This window comes from Alligator sinensis, unplaced genomic scaffold, assembly GCF_000455745.1.
Source record: "Alligator sinensis unplaced genomic scaffold, ASM45574v1 scaffold735_1, whole genome shotgun sequence".
Lineage (NCBI taxonomy): Eukaryota > Metazoa > Chordata > Crocodylia > Alligatoridae > Alligator > Alligator sinensis.
In genome coordinates this window covers 479,119-484,998 of record NW_005842639.1, presented here as the reverse complement: position 1 = coordinate 484,998, position 5,880 = coordinate 479,119, and the positions used below count along the sequence as shown (strand labels likewise).

The 5,880-nt window shown below is 49.7% G+C and overlaps 1 long non-coding RNA gene across 1 annotated transcript; it reads left to right on the top strand.

The window, feature by feature from the left end:
* The first annotated feature begins 87 nt into the window (after positions 1-87).
* On the top strand, positions 88-4,242 carry LOC112551873. Its single transcript, XR_003096208.1, has 3 exons — positions 88-407; positions 3,118-3,534; positions 4,082-4,242. It is a non-coding gene; the product is annotated as an uncharacterized LOC112551873 (long non-coding RNA).
* Positions 4,243-5,880: the final 1,638 nt, after the last annotated feature.

Sequence of the window (5,880 nt, the reverse complement as noted above, 5' to 3'; positions counted from 1 at the left end):
CGATTGTTGAACTGGGTCCAGGTTTCCTTCTTCGCGCTGGAACGCCCCGGGGCTCGGCACGCCGGGCCGTCAGATGGGCCGGGAGCGGACAGATGGGCCGGAGAACGGGCCCGGCGACGACTGGCGGGGGGCGTCTGGATGGGACGGGTGGAGGGGATGCAGTTGGCAATGAAGCCTCTTATGTGCCTCCGTGTTGTGGCGGGTGGGCTTGAGGCCTGGGTGCGGCGATATGGGGGGCCTCGTGCTCTGCTGAGCCTGGATCCAGCTCCTGCGATGCAGCATCTAGGGGACTTAGGGATTGTTCCTGCTGCACATCCAGATCCATCGGCCCTGCGTGTCCACGGCAGGGGCGAAAACACCACGGCTGTGCCACGGATGTCCCATACCGGCAGCACCGTGTAGTACAGGTAACACATGTGAGTGATGGAAGAGCTGCCACAGACTGGGTCAGACCCTAGGTCCATCTTGCCTGGGCTCCGGTGTCACATGGGAGCAGAGAGCGGAGGCTGGAAGGGAGGGTGACCTGGTCTGAGCAGGGTTTGCCCCGGGGAGTTTGGATTCACAGGCCATGCCCCTCGCTCCTGTGCTAGCTCCCAGTGCCCCTTTCCTGCAAGAACAGGTCCAGCCCCTTTGTGAATCACGTTCAGCTTCCACCACATCTGGTGGCAACAAGTCCCACCCTTTAATTCTACATCCCTATTAGCCACATCGCAGTGACCGTGATAATGATATGGGGAGATCAATGTGGCCATAGCACTCAGCAGGGCAGCAGCAGGGATCAGGGGCCGGATTTGAGAAGACACAAAAAGACCAGCTCTATCCTGAAAGATACAGGCTTGATAGACACCAAGGCTGGAGGGGAAACTGAGGCACAGAGTGATTTGCTTGAGGATGCCGGCAGATCAGTGGCGAGAACCCAGGTGGCCCAAGGCTCAGTTCAGTGCCTCCTTCACTGCTAAGCAAATGCAGGGGAACAGCCCCGCTCCCAGTCCCAGCTGGAGGGGCAATGGATTTTACCACAGCAGAGCTCAGGATAGAGCCCAGGGCAGACAGACGTGGCTGCATGGCCCTGCCCCTCCATCCGGCTGCTCACTAGCCATCCTGCTCAGGGCCCCAGGGGCATAGAGAAGCCAGGTGGGAGGGTGCTGGGGTCCATCTAGCCGAGCCCCTGCCCTAGCCCAGCTGCTAGCATAGGTTGGCACTCTCAGGCTTTGACCCGAGTCCTCCAGCCATCCGGTGCTGGTGAGGCAAGACCCCCTCCGGAGCCCACAGCCCTGGGATTCCCTCCCGCCCCTCATCCCCACAGCATCATGTGTCCCCATACGGAGCTCAGAGACCCCCCAGTGATGGCCAGGCTGACCCAGACCGGCCCTTGAGATGGGACCCAGGATGCCTGGGTCCTTCCTCCTGCCAGACCTCAACTGAGCCCCTGCCCTTCTCCAGACCTCAGCCCTGTCCTGCCTCCGTCCATGAGCTTTCAAACGTCCCTCAACCATCCCGATCGCCACTGGGGCCCCCACATGCCAGGATTTCTGCCTCAAGTCGTCTCTGCCTGTGGAAACTGCATCCCCATAGAGGTAGGGCTAGTCAGTCTCCCTGTATCAGCAAGCCCTCCTCAGCCACCCCTGGCCTGGCCAAAAGGTTGAAGGGGGAAACTGAGGCATGAAAGGGTTTTTTTGCCCCAGGTCACCGGAAGATCAGGGGCACGAACCCAGGTGTACCAGGTCCAACTGCGCCCAGTGCCTCCCTTGCCCTTCGCACACTGCTAAGCAAATGCAGGGTAACAGCACAGCTCCCAGGTTCCCAGTCCCGGCCGAAAGGGCAATAGATCTTACCCCTCAGGGTAAACCTGGGGGCAGCCTGGGTTGGCTGTCGTGGCCCTGCCACCTTCATCTCCCTCCCCACCAGCATCTGAGAACGTGCAGGGATTTGCTAGGACCTCAGGAGGGGTGGAAAGGCCACTAGCCCTCATGCTTTAGGGCAGCACCTCCCAGGAGAGGTCAGAAAGCAACAGCCCTTGCAGGCGGGCTGTTCATTGCCCATTTCGTGGGAAGCAGTGGGCACTGCCTTGTGCCAGGGATGGAAAAGGGACTTGATTGAACCCCCCGGTAATCCAGTCTGGTAGAACAACGGTGCCCTTGCTGCCAAGAAGGCTAATGACAAAATGGGTTGCACTGGTAGACTGAGGGCAGCGATTCTTCCCCTCTATTCAGCACTGGGCCACGCCACGGCTGGAGACCTGTGTCCAGTTTTGGGCCCCCCGCTACAGAGAGGATGTAGGCAAGTTGGAGACAGTCCAGTGGAGGGCAACAAAAATGGTTTGGGAGCTAGGGGACATGACTTGTGAGGAGAGGCTGAGGGAACTGGGCTGATTTAGTCTGGAGAAGAGAAGACTGAGGGGGGATTTAATAGCAGCCTTCAACTCCCTGCAGGGTGCCTCCAAAGAGGATGGCACTGGACTGTTCTCAGTGGTGGCAGATGACAGAACAAGGAGCAATGGGCTCAAGCTGCAGCAAGGAAAGTTGAGGTTAGATATCAGGAAAAACTTTCTCACTAGGAGGGTGGAAGCACTGGAACAGACCCCCAGAGAAGTGATAGAGTCTCCATCTTTGGAGTTGTTTAAGACCCGGCTAGACAAAGCCTTGGCGGGATGATGTACTTGGGGCTGGTCCTGCTTTGAGCAGAGGGTTGGACTAGATGTGACCTCCTGAGGTCCCTCCAGCCTGAATTTCTATGATTCTATAACAGGTGAGATAGAAACCTGCTCCATCCCTTTTTTCTTCATCTTTTTCCCAGTGAAGCAGCAGGAGCAAAAGACAGTTTTCCTTGAAACCCAAGACAGGGGTGTGTGTGTGTGAGTGTGTGCGTGTGTGTGTGTGTGTGTGTGTGTGTGAGAGAGAGAGAGAGAGAGAGAGAGAGAGAGGAGGGGGACATTCAGGAGCTGACGATATTTTATTACAGGTTTTTAAAAGCCCATTAGAGAAAAGTCAAAAATGGCCTTTTCAAACCAAAGGACATGGGCCCGGCTTCATTTGACCCTTCTATAAATAATGGCCAAGGGAGGGGGGAATAATTTTAAACAAACATTCAAGGGCTTGAATTATGTACGTTCCTCAGATCAACAGGAAGAGAGGGAGAGAGAGTCAGGCTGGAATGAATTCAAGGACAAGCTGGAAAGGCCACTCGAAAAGTTATCGCCTGCGGAGAGAGAGATCTGATCCCTGAACGCAATCATCATCTGTAAGAAAGAGGGAGAGAAATAAAAGAAAAAAGGGCTTGATACTCAGGGAAGCTACAACTTCTTGACGCTTGTTGGAAGTTGCCTTGATGTTTCTTGGCCATGTAGAAGGATCCTGGTATCAATGAGCATCACACCCAGAGAGTCTCAGTGCTGGGAAGTTTGCACCTAGTCCCTCAAGGGACCTGTCCTGTAAAATTAATTGTCCCTCTCCTTCCCGCTGCCAGCGCTCAGATCTAATCCAAGAAACAAGGAAGAGCCCGTCCCACCAAAACTAAGTACTCACAACCAGAAAGGTAGATGGATTTTATATTGTTTATTTCACTATTAAATTGGCTATTAACTGAGCAGGAGGAGTAAGGCATGTTGAGCACCTGATGGAACCAGTGGTTCTCAGTCTTTTTTAGACTCAAGGCACCCCTCAGAAAATGCCAGATGGTAGTTTTCCCTTGATTTTTGACTATGGAAAAAATACAGCATGTCTTCTGTTTCAAAAAAACTCAGAAAGGCCACAACAGGTCTGAATACTTTGAACCCTATGGACTCCTCTTTGAAATCTCTGAGTTTATTTTGCGAATCACATTTGCGCGCTTGACCGACCGTGCTAACCTTGTGTGGCATCCTTGAGAGGATCTCATGGCACCCTTGAGAGGGTCACTGGGTTAAACATTTATAAAGTGCACATTTATCTAAATGCATAACATTTCTGATAGCCAATCAGATTAAGATTCATTGGCTTTAAAAAAAAAAAAAAAAAAGGCTCTAACAGGTGGCCCAGCCTGATAGGGTAAAGGATTTGTCTCTTAGCTTTCAAATGAGGCTTTAAAAGAGCTTGTGTCTTAGTTCATCTACAGATGGGCTGCTCGGCAAGAACTGTAGTTGGAAGTTTGAGAGAGAAGATTCCAAGATGAACCCTGATTTTATACTCTGTGGCTTGGCTAAAGTATCAGAAAGCTTCCTAAATAAGGTAAAATATATATTACACACACTATTTCTATCTATACATGCACACACACTATATCTGTCTATCCATCCATCCTCACACAATATCTATCTATCCATCCATCCATGCACACATGCATTATTACTATCTATACATCAAAACACATACACACTATGTCTATATATCCACCCATCCTCACACAATATCTATCTATTCTATCTATTCATGCGCACACATTCTATACCTGTCGGTCCATCCATCCATCCTCACACTATATCTATTAATCCATCCATTCATCCATCTATCCATCCACACACACACACCAGATGTCTGCCTATCCATCCATCCTCATGCTATAACTATCTATCTACACACACACTATATCCATCCATCCATCCATCCATCCATCCTCATGCTATATCTATCTACACATCTGCACACACACACTATATCCATCCATCCATCCTCATGCTATATCTATCTACACACAGTATCTATCTACACACACACTATATCCATCCACCCGCACTATATCTTATCCATCTACAAACATGCTATATCTAGCTATGCACACACACTTTATCTAGCTATAATATTTTATATGATATATTATAATAACTTTCCTAATAGGTGCTACTCTAATTAGAATTCATCTGCTTCTTCTTATGCCCTATATAAGCTATATCTTATCTAACATTAGCCTTGTCTGGCATCAGACCACTAAATGCACTCAAGGCAACCTTCTAACCTTGACCCTAGTTCTTTTCGATCCATCTTCCTTATGCTATCTAAAAATGGCTCACATCTTGCGACATCCTCTGGCCTAATCACTTCCTTTGCCTCTTCTTCTCTTACTCCAACTTTGGTTCAGCAAATGCTATCCCATATCACTGCTAAGCAACTTAAGGCCTACTGTAGCCTACCCAGGAGTTATCATAGACAAGAGGGGAAGGGACCTCAAGAGGTCCTCTTGTTAGCTGTGTTGATCTGAACTCGGGTAGAGACTTCCAGCAAGGGCCAAAGGTGGCTGATGAGTCTTTATAACAAAAAGATGAACCTCCATCTTTAGACACAAGAAGTTCCTTCAGCTCATGCGTCAGGTAAAGCGATCACATTTCCATCAAAGTCAGTTCCATCAAAGTCGGTGGAACGGAGGTTTTGCCTTGCAAACAAAACAGAGAGCCAAGTGTGGGGGCGGGGGAATCAAGAGATAAAAAAGCCACTTTTAAATATTCAAGTGCCTATTAGTAAAGTAGAAGGGGCTTTTTATTATTATTATTCCTTTAGCGCACATCAAAATGCATTCGGGGTTTGGTTTTTTTCTTCTTAATAGTTGATAATATGTCCAGAGAAAGTATAAAATTGCTGTCTTCTGCTATCCACCTGGGGCTGGTTGAATTGTCAGCTCCCCAGTGTCTCCTCAATTTGCATCTAAAAGCAACCAACCTCTCCCCGTGGCTTGTCAGCTCACGCAAAAAACTTTGCTTCCCTTCGTCCTAATGGTCCCTGTCAGGCTTTTATGGAGCTGGCTCTCGGCGCCAAGCGATAATAGAGTAACCCGCGCTCATAATTAGCACATCTTCAGGACATCAGAAAGGAAGAGAAGGATAGAGAGAGAGAGAAGGGAAAAAATACCCATCAAATAAACACGTGCAATTTCAGGGAGCTTAAAAAGCCTCCATTTGATGCCTTGCAATTG